The sequence below is a fragment of the Callorhinus ursinus genome, unplaced genomic scaffold (assembly GCF_003265705.2).
Source record: "Callorhinus ursinus isolate GAN/ISIS: 27379988/994484 unplaced genomic scaffold, GSC_fseal_2.0 scaffold5, whole genome shotgun sequence".
Taxonomy (NCBI): Eukaryota; Metazoa; Chordata; class Mammalia; order Carnivora; family Otariidae; genus Callorhinus; species Callorhinus ursinus.
Genome location: NW_027397067.1, coordinates 54,602,216 through 54,613,328, shown reverse-complemented (window position 1 = coordinate 54,613,328; position 11,113 = coordinate 54,602,216).

Below are 11,113 nucleotides of genomic sequence, written 5' to 3'. Positions count from 1 at the left end.
TTCCATACTTCACTAGAATGAGCCTGCCTTAGGAGGCTAGCCCTCCATGCTCAGTCACTAAGTAGGAGCTCAGTGCGAACACAGTGTAGACTCTAGGGGGAGCAGCCAGGGCCATCAGTCAGCTATGTTCCCTACTGGAGATCTCAGCAGTATATTCTAGAGCTACCACAGTCCACCTTTGTATCTTCCAGATCTGCTTCTCCATGAAGGTTCCTATGGGTCTCCCTCCCTGAGGAAGGTGAGTGGGATAAACTAAACTTTATCACTGCAGTTTGGCGTAGGGCCACAAATGGCACTCATCCTTGCCCTCCTCCACTTTCCATTCAAAATTCCCTGTACCTTCACCTATTATCTCAGGAGGTGTGGGTGCCTTGCCTGGTAGTGTGATCCAGGATCAGCCTCCTGAGGGGTGTGACCCCTCACCAGTTATGCTTTCTTCAGGTCACACTGCTACAACATGTCCATTCATGGTCCCAGTGGGTCAAAGGAGTACCAGCATGTGTCCAAAGGATCACCTGAGAGCCACACATATTCCTTCCTATCCCACTGTAGAAAAGTGTCCTATATCTTCCCACTGCTCATTGTTGTTAACCCCATGCCATGATGGTGATCCCTTGCCTCTGGTCTCTGGGCATAAGAAGTCCAAAGTGCCCTTAATATGCAGATGAAGCTTGCAGTTCAATAAGACCCTTGCTGTGTCCCCTGCAAGATTATGCCTGATTTGGGGACTAAGATCTTCAATGAACCCTGGAGTTACAGGGACAGAAAGTACAAAGTCCTCCAATGGGCCACTGGAAATGGTGGCCTTTATTCCAGGACCCACGTATTCTTACTAGGGACACAGCACCATGTGGGGGTTTAATATATGTACTGTATGCTGAAAGATGGTGTCCCATTCTTTCAGAGTTTCTTCTGAAACTGTGCCTTTGGAAGGATATTCTAGCTGCTTCTCCATGGTGTAATATATGACACAAACTGTATATTCCACGGGCCTATTCCTTCACCTCACTGGAAAGTGGGTCCCCGGTCAGACACCATGTTGTATGGGATTCAGTGCCTATGGATCACCCCATAGCCCCAAGATAGTAGTGGTAGGTAGTAGCTGAGGCCCTGCAGGCAAGAAGGGCAATTTATAACCAGAATATATATCTATCCCTATAAAGGCAAACTGCTGGTCATTCTAGGACAGAAGGAGGGCCTAATGTAGGTAATTGCCATGAAGTAACTTGTTGGATTCCTTTTAGAATCATGTCATACTGGGGGCTGAGCATTGGCCCTCAATTCTTCCAAGCTTCTCAGAGCCACCTTATCAGTGAGTTTGTTTCATCCCCTATAGTCTGGACAAAAGACTTGCCCAGAGCAAGTACCACCAATTAAATGAATTCCTGCTGGTCTTAGCTTATATTCTAGCTCCTTGACAAATCACCCTGGAAATCCAGTCCCAGGCATAATACTCTGGCTCCTGCCAGTACGTTACAGGGAAGTCTTATAATGCATTTGGTGTATAGTCTCTTCCTTATCAGGCTTACCAGCTGGGATTTGCTGGGATTTAACTTTAATTAGCCCGGAAGCCAGAAGAGGAACTAGGAACCATTCCTAAGGGGAATGCTTGTCACCTTACATGTGGCCTCTAGCAAAGGGTAGACTATTTTTCAACTATGAGGATTCCAGAGAATGTGCAGAGCTAACCCTCTGAGGAGTATTTAATGAGTTCCTCATTATCCCTTGGCAGGATGGGAATACCACCTAGTACTAACAATCCAGTGCTGCTATCATCTGAAAGTTCACCCCCATAGCTCTCAAATGCCTGAATCATCACACCTCCATGAGGGCAGTTCCCTGTACTGGAACATTTTACCAGATTACCACTGGTAGGACACTGAGTAGTTGGGCCAGCAAGTTGTGCCAGGATTGATCTGCTTAGGGTGGCATCTTCTTTGCCCACTAAGTGCTTAGTGAGCTAGTCCCACGGCCTCATCCTACCACCTATTTTCTTGAACCACTCTCATAACAACTTATGTTACTTTAGGTCCACTGAGAACCATCTGCCAACATGAGATCATACATGCAAGAGGTTTTCCTGGGGAGGGAGCCTTCAGACCATAACTCCTGTGAAAAGAGGTAGGAAAGTAAGAAGAATGGGGTGGGAGGAGTCATTGACAGCAGAACAGTTTCAGGGAAGATTGAACTGGGCCAATGGGGAATTCTTGATCCAAAAACATATAGGAGGAGTCCAGCATCTCTCAAGAATGGGTTTGAGGTAGGACCTTCACCTTGCTCACTCACTGGCTGAGAGCATCACACAAGAAATAGGGCCTCAGCACAAAGGCAATGTTGGATCCATTGGGACAGCGGATGAAGTCATCAGCCAGTTCCACTCCCTGCACCTGGAGACCTAAGCAGCAAATTTGCATGGCTGCCACAACTGTAATTCTACTCTACTGCAGTCTACGAAAAGTTTAAGATTCCTAATTTAAAAAAATAAATAAACAAGTATGCTTGATCGAATCTTTAAGACAGGACTCTAGGACATTAGACTTAAAGCACAACTTCATATCTCTCCTTAAGAACAAAATTTCTGTGTTTCATGGCAGCAATTTTTCTCTCCTGAATACATTTAATCATGATTATGTTTTGAATTACAGAAGTTAATCATAGCTTAACTATAAGATGAATGGATATTTAACTGTACATGTTAGGACTCAGTACATGTTATAAAAGAACAAAAAGTTTTCTAGAACAAAAAGGTAATCTGTTATATTGATTTTCTAACAATGGGAGAAGACTGCAAGATCCACTGAGGGCTTCCTTTATGTTGATCCCCCACCAAACTCAGATCAGTGTTCATCATTGAGCACTAACTGATTGCCTTATTGAATTAATATATTGAAGTGAAATGTGTATTTGAATTTTGAATGGATGCATTACCAAATTTTTCTATATTCCCAATTCTTTTCAGTCTCAGGGAGCAGCTTATCCTATATACTTAAATGGCATAGGAAGCACTATTTATAACAGCTGTTGTTTTTCCTATTAATGCTTTTTAAACTGGCTTCTGTTTCTAGATTGACAACCTCCATTACAGCTTAGGTTGTTGGGGATTTTAATATAAAAGGAACTCTGATGGATAATTAGCATACTATACTACCTCTGGGAAGAAGGTATATTTTTGAAAAACACCTCTAAGTACAGGCAGTATATGCTTAGTACTTATTTTCTGCTAAACTTAAAATTAACTCATGTCATGGGAAGCATAGCTATTGAGGATTTTTGATTTGTCAGATACCTTCTTCTAAACTTAACAGTCCTTTGTAACCTTAGATGCTCACTTACTCATATTTAAGACCCTGTGACCAGAAATATAAAGGGATACTACATCTTTTTGGTTGACACTTGGAGCTATTACACATGCAGGAAACACTGAGGCCCTTTACCTATCCTGCAGCAGCTGTGAGTGCTGTCTGCTCAGGGTTTCCAACTGTGCCCTTCTCTGGAAACCTGTCCTCAACCAATGGGAGCAGACTCACCCCGAGAGTTGCACTTTACCTCCCCACTTCCCTCCCCCCATGGAAAACCCACAGACAGTGACTAATGCAGGGGTACCAACTTCTTGTCTCTTGTCTCTTTTCTTCAAAGCAGGACAACCTCTACAATGCAATTCATGCCCCAGCATCCCTCAATAAATCACTTGCCATCTCCGACTGCATCTGGGGAACCAAACTTAACACAGCACATAATATGATAATTTTAATAATTCCATGAGCATTACATATGATCCACCCTTTCTTTTAAACAACATGGTAAATTTACCAGCAATATAGTCCTAGGAAAAAAAACTCATTGGTAAAAAAAGAGGAGGGAAGAAATGGAAACCATTGCAGGTATATTTACCAGCAGGCCATGGCCAATATGATGCTGCTTCTGAAATCTGAAGACAAACAAACAAACCCAAATTAAACAGAAGCATTTCCATTTTCCCTCTACCTGTGAAGAAAAGATTTGGTTGAAGACCCACACACCCTGGATTGGAGTCATCTTGTCTTCAATACAAAGCAAACAACTTCATGTATGGATCACCAGGTAGTGAAAGGAAGATACCAGTCATTGGAAAGACACATTGTTTCAACAAAGACAATGGTGGAAGAATGAAAGTAAACTTCTCCTACAAAACAAAGTTGCAGCAAGAATAAGAGACAACTATTCAAAGTTCCAATTTATCAAAAAGATACAGGAAACACTCAAACTAGGAAATAATGAAAGCAGAGTATTCTAAACTCAGGAAAGATTTTTTTCAACATGAAAAGCATGATTGCTAATTCTAAATCTAAATCTAAATTGAGACACTCCAATCATGAGAAATGCATTAATCATGTCTTTTGATTTCATATTTTTGATGTTTTGATAGTTGGAGATCTAACTGACCCTCAAGGGCAACCCTTCCAGGGTTGGTCAATTCCTAGAGATAAATAAAGGACTCACCTCCTAGTGCAACTTTCATATGAAAACTAACCAATCCAGAGCTCATATCCCCACCACCTCCTTTATCAGGCTTTCACACTCTGGACCACCGCCCACCTGCCCACTCATCCCAGGGCCAGTACCAGAAAACTAGACAGTCCCTATGTCCCAGAGTCCACTGAAATTATTCAAAATAGCCAATCCTGCATCCCCTGTTCCTTTCCACGGAAACCACAATAAATTCTCTTGCCCATGTTTCTCCCCAATCCCCACTTCTTAGATTTGCTTCCCCTGCCTCCTGACCAACTGCGGTTTCCTGTGTCGTGTAGCCAGCACTCCCTGGCATGCCGCACATTCTATTTCCAGGAATCTAATAATAAACTTCTTCTTTCACAGCAGTCATTTCCATGTCTGCATGTCTTACCACACCTGATTAAAACAAACCCGGCTACATGTAAAACAAGAAATCATCAGAAAAATCCAAACTGCGGGACATTCTGCAAACTACTGTCCTACAAAGTACTCTTCAAAACTGTCAAGGTCACAAAAGACAAGTAAAAACCAGCAAATTGTCACAGATTTGAGGTGCCTAAAGAGACATAACAACTAAATGTAATGCAGTATCCTGAATTGAACCTTGGAACAGAAAAGGAACATTAGTTTAAAAACTAGAGAAATTCAAATTAAGTCTATACCTCATTAATAGTATTTTAGCAACATTAACGTCTTAGTTTTGATATGTACTATGGCTATGTAAGCTGTTAACGTTAGTGGAAACTCAGTGAAGGCTGTGCAGGAACTCTCTGTTACTATCTCTGCGACACTTCTATAATCTAAAATTATTTTAAAATGAAACGACTGAAATAAGAAAGCTAAAAAAATTAAAACCCGAAACTCTAAATTAAGTCAATGAACATCTTGGATGCGGTAGAAAATGAACTTACTGACAGAAGATAAGCCAGAATGATTCACTCAGAGGTCAAAAGAAAAGTATGCAATATTAAAATAAGCAAAAAAGAAAAAGAAAGAAAAAGAAAAGATAAATTCATAATATTAATTACAAAAAGAGAGGTATGAGAGAAAAAATGGAAATTATAACAGAGGAGGTACTTGAATTTCAAGTAATGCGTGTAAGTAATTACCAAGGAAAATTAATGAAAAGAAATTACACTTGAGAAAAAATTTAATTCTAAGATCAAGGAAAATCTTTGCATCCAGGAAAAACATAATAGAACAAAAGTCAGACTGACCTCAAATTTCCAAACTGCAGCACTAAATGCCAATGACCAAAGATTTTGAATGGAAAAGTTCATGGACCAAGAATTCCACACCAAACAGAGTTATAGCAGGTGTTAATAATTATGTATACATATAATATTATATATACTGAATACATTCAATATATATAATATTTTGTGTATACATAATACACTAAAAATGTAATTTATGTAATCAGAAGTCTTTAAAATGTGTATTTTATACTTACAGTACATCTCAGTTCAGATTAGACACATTTCAAATGCTTAATAACCACATGGGACTAGTGGCCACCATGTTAGCACATAGATCACAACATAAGAAACTGTCATGATGACTGTAGGGTGAGAGACACTTCTTAAACAGACTCCAAAATAACTAATCATGGTATAAAACTACTTAAATTACACTTAAATTATTAATTTTTGTTCATTAAAATTAACCATAGGAAGTTAAAAGATAAGTCATGGAGTGGGAAAAGGTATATGAAACACTTACAATCAAGTGTTCTCCAGATTATACAAAGAACCTACAAATCAATAAGAAAAACAAACAAAAAGGGCGCCTGGGTGGCTCAGTTGGTTAAGCGACTGCCTTCGGCTCAGGTCATGATCCTGGAGTCCCGGGATCGAGTCCCGCATCGGGCTCCCTGCTCAGCAGGGAGTCTGCTTCTCCCTCTGACCCTCTTCCCTCTTGTGCTCTCTATCTCTCATTCTCTCTCTCTCAAATAAATAAATAAAATATTTTAAAAAAAAAAGAAAAAAAAGAAAAACAAACAAAAAAATATAATCTCTCAATACAAAAGAAAAAGTCAAGATTTAGAAGGACTATATTAGTCTACTAGGGTTGCCATTAACAAAATACTATAGACTGTATGGACTAAGAGAAATTTATTTTCTTAGTCCTGGAGACTGGAAAGTTTAAGATCAGGGTGTTGGCCAATTCTATTCCTGGTAGGGGCTCCCTTCCCGGCTTGCTGACAGTTACCTTCTCACAGTAGAGAAAATGAGAATGAAAGAGAGAGGAGAACATGTAGCAGTTCAAGCTCATTAACACACTATCTCCTCACATAGCTCACTTTTGTCTCTTCCTGTAAGGACACTAATCCCATTGGGTCAGGTCTACCTTTATGACCTCATGTTACCTTGATTACCTCCATAAAGACCCTATATCCTCCAAATGCAGTCACACTGGGGGTTGGAACTTAAAACAGACGAATTTGGGGGGAGACACAATTTGGTCCATAGCACTCTAACTCTGGCCCCTCAAAGTTCATGTCCTTCTCACATGCAAATACACTCTTTCCATCCTAACAGCCCCCAAATTCTTAACTCATCCCAGCATCAACTCTCAAGTTTAATCAGTCTTGTCTCGGTATCATGTAAATCAGATAGAGGTGAGACTTGCTGTATAAGTCCTTCTAAGGCAATATTCTTCTACACTATGAACCTGTGACACCAGACAAGCTATGTGTTTCCAAAATATGATCTTGAGACAGGCACAGGATAGACATGCCCATTCCAAAAAGGAGAAATAAGAACAAAGAAAGGGTGACAGGTCTCAGCCAATTCCATTAGAATGGAATGGGGCCCTGAAGGTAAGCTGTGGACAGAGGCTTGTTTGTCACTCAAAGTACAAAATGATTCCTTGGTTATGATTCAGAAAACAAGGAATTCAATGCAGAAGTACATCAGAAGTACATCATGGGTCAGAAGGTTGCAGATTATATTCATTACCTAATGGAAGAAGTTGCAGATGCTTACAAGAAACAATTCTCTCATATATAAAGAACAATGTAGCTCCAGACATAAGGAGGAGATGTAGAAGAAAGCTCAGGCTGCTATACAAGAGAATCCAGTCTATGAGAAGAAGCCTAAGAAAGACGTTAAAAAACAGAGGTGGGAGGTACCTGGGTGGCTCAGTCGGTTAAACGTCTGCCTTCTGCTCAGGTCATGATTCCGGAGTCCTGGGATCGAGCCCTACATCGGGCTCCCTGCTTAGTAGGGAGTCTGCTTCTCCCTCTGCTCCCCACCCTGCTTCGTGCTCTCTATCTCTCTCTTTCAAATAAATAAATAAAATCTTTAAAAAAACAAGCAAACAAACAAACAAAAAACCCAGAGGTAGAATCAACCCAAAATGTCTCTTGCCCAGAAGAAAGACTGAGTAGCTCAGAAGACAAACTTCCTCAGAGCTCTGGAGTGGGCTGCTAAAAGCTAAATAACCAAACATAATTTTCTATGAAGATTTTTCAGCTAAAGACAATAAATTTATTGAACAAGCACTTAAAAAAAAAACAAATTCCATTAGATCTTAAGGCTTTAGAATAATTCCTTTGGCTCAATGTCCCGCCTTCTGGGCCCTGGGGGGCAGCACTATTTCTTTGGCTCAGTGGGGCATTTTAGCCAATGTGAGAGGACTGTCAGTAGGGTTTTCTGAAGCAGGAAACAGCCAGCTCCCTGGGCCTGTGGTGAGTGGCAGCCCTGATGACCTCTGAATCACTCTGGGGGTCATTGGTCCCTTTCCCTGAGGAACAGAGCAGGCACGTTCACAGCCAAATAGCTCTGCGCTCCAGTCCTATAGAATCCAAGAAGCCTGACGGCTCTCCTTCACTCCATCCCACTTTCTCTCTCCCGTTCAGTTCCAATTGGCAGCCTCTCGGCTGGTATAATTGCATCTCTATTTCTGGCTTCTGCTGAGATGGCTAAGTCCATGAGTCACACCCATGATGTCCTTATCAAATGGCTTCGTCCACACCTTTACTGTGTTCATCAGAACAATCCTCCTTGGTTTCTGCAATATGGAGAGGTGCACAGAATTTTCTAAATCTTTAAGTTTGGTTCCTTTTGCTCAACCATTCCTTCCTCGATTCATTTCTCTATTCCTCTATTCAGAAGGACCCAAGCTGCAACTTCAACATTTTGCTCAAAAATCACCTCAGATAAATATCCAGTCTCGTTGTTCACAAGTTCTATCTTCCACAGAACAGTAGAACACGTCAGTCAAGTTCTTTGCCACTTTGTCAAAAGGACTGTCTTTCCTGCAGCTTCCCAGCCTGTTCCTCATTTCTGTCTGAGACCTCGCCAGAATGACCTTTAACGTCTATATTCTACCAACATTCTGTTCAGGATTATTTATTTTTTCCCTAAAAAGATGGAGGTTTTCTCTCTAGCTCTCCTCTTTTCTTTTTCTTTCTGAGCTCACCCCAGAATTGCCTTTAACAACCGTATTTCTACCAGCAATCCCTTCACGACGGTCTCCACTTTTGCTAGTGTGCCCCTCAAGATCCACTTCCATATTTTTAGGTGTATTTGTTCTCATGGCACCTCACTTCTCAGTACCAAAATCTGTATTAGTCAGCTAAGGCTGCCCTATCAAACACCACAAATCAGGTAGCTTAAACAAAAGAAATTCCTTTCCTCACAGTTCTAGAGGCTAGAAGCCCATGATCAAGGTGCCAGTTGATCCAGTTTCTGATGAAACTGTCTCCCTGGCTTGTGGACTGCCACCTTTTTGTTGTGCCTTCATATGGCCTTTCCTCAGTGCATGTGGGCAGGAGAGAGAGAGCCAGACAACTTTCTTGTTTTTATAAGGGCACTAATCCATCAGATCAGGGCCCCACACTCATGACCTCATTTAACTTTACATCCATAAAGGCCTTATGTCCAAATATAGTCACACTGGGGATTGAGGTTTCAATACAGGAGTCTGGAGAGAAACAAACATCCAGTCCATAACAAGGACACTTCAAAATAGAATATCGAAATCGCAAACACACATATGAAAATGTAATCAACATCCTTTATCTTCAGGATGATACAAAGAAAAACATAATGAATATTAATTAGTATTTACCTAGCAAAATGCCTAAAATGAAAAGGACAGACAATAACAAATACTGACAAAGATATGCAGCAACTGGAATTCCCCAGCACTACAAGCAACTGGAATTCTCTTCAGGTTATAAATTGTTACAACCACTTTGAAAAATATTTTGGTATCATCTACTAAAGTTGAATATATTCCATATACTCTGACCCAGAAATTCCACAACGATACATTTACCAAAAGATGTGAAAAATGTTCATAGCAATATTATTAACAATAGCCATATTTGGAAATAACCCAAATGTCCATTGACATAACAACATATAAATTGTTATTTTTTAAAGATTTTATTTATTTATTTGACAGAAAGAGACACAGCAAGAGAGGGAACACAGCAAGAGTGGGAGAGGGAGAAGCAGGCTTCCCGCAGAGCAGGGAGCCCGATGTGGGGCTCGATCCCAGGACCCTGGGACCATGATCTGAGCTGAAGGCAGACGCTTAACGACTGAGCCACCCAGGCGCCCCAATAACATATAAATTATTAAGGTATATTCATATAACAGTGTACTGCAGAGCAATGGAACGGATCAAATTACTTGTTATTAGATCAGGTTTCCCAGAAACAGACTCCGAGATGAGAATTCAAGTCCAATTCATTTATTTGGAAGTTGAGATCAGGAAACATTACTAGAGAAGTGAGGAAATGAGACAGGGAAGGAAGTTTAGCCAATAAAGTGCACACTGGCAAGCCAGTTAGCATCGTGAGTAGGTAAAGCTTAATCCCCCTGGCCGAACTCTAAGAATCAGTAAAATATACATGCCCCAGAGTTATTCCACGCAAGGAGTGTGAGGGAGCTTTTTTATGCACAAGCTCCTCTCAGTCATTGAGAGAGATCTGTGGGAGAGTTATTAATCTCTCTGGACTTCAGGCTCTCAGATGCAAAAAAAAAAAAAAAAAAAAAAAGCCTTCAGGTAGATGGGATTCTGCCTTCTTCACGACAATGGCAGGTCTTAGAGAATGTGGGCAGAGTAGTCATGACAGAGTCCGCCATACTTCTGCCAGAATCTCACAAATATTATGTTGAGAGAATAAAAGCCAGACACAGAAAAGTACATACTGTGTGTTTCCCTTTATATAGAGTTCAAAACCAGGCAAACTAACTGTGTTAGAAGTCAGAATAGTGGTTGCATTTGGGGAAGGAGAGACTGGAAGAGGTCACAGAAAGACTTGGGGATACTTGTACTGTTATGGTTCACACTATGGTAATTCACTGAACTATATACTTCTAGTTTGTACACATTTCTGTGTATGCCATTTCCTATTTAACAGTTTGTTGTTGTTGTTGTTGTTTTAAGTAGGAGAGAAGAGGAAATAAGGTTGGTCTTTCAATGCAGACTGCCTCTATAATGGCAATCACCTTCAAGGGAGCGTTTATATCTCAAAATAATGTCTGGAAATGGAGCTCCCAATCAGTGCTTCTGGCTTGTTCATCAGGGATAAAGCGTAGGAGGCAGAAATACGACATTCAATTCCTATCCAGTCCAACAACTCAAAATATGTTTTCTACTCGAT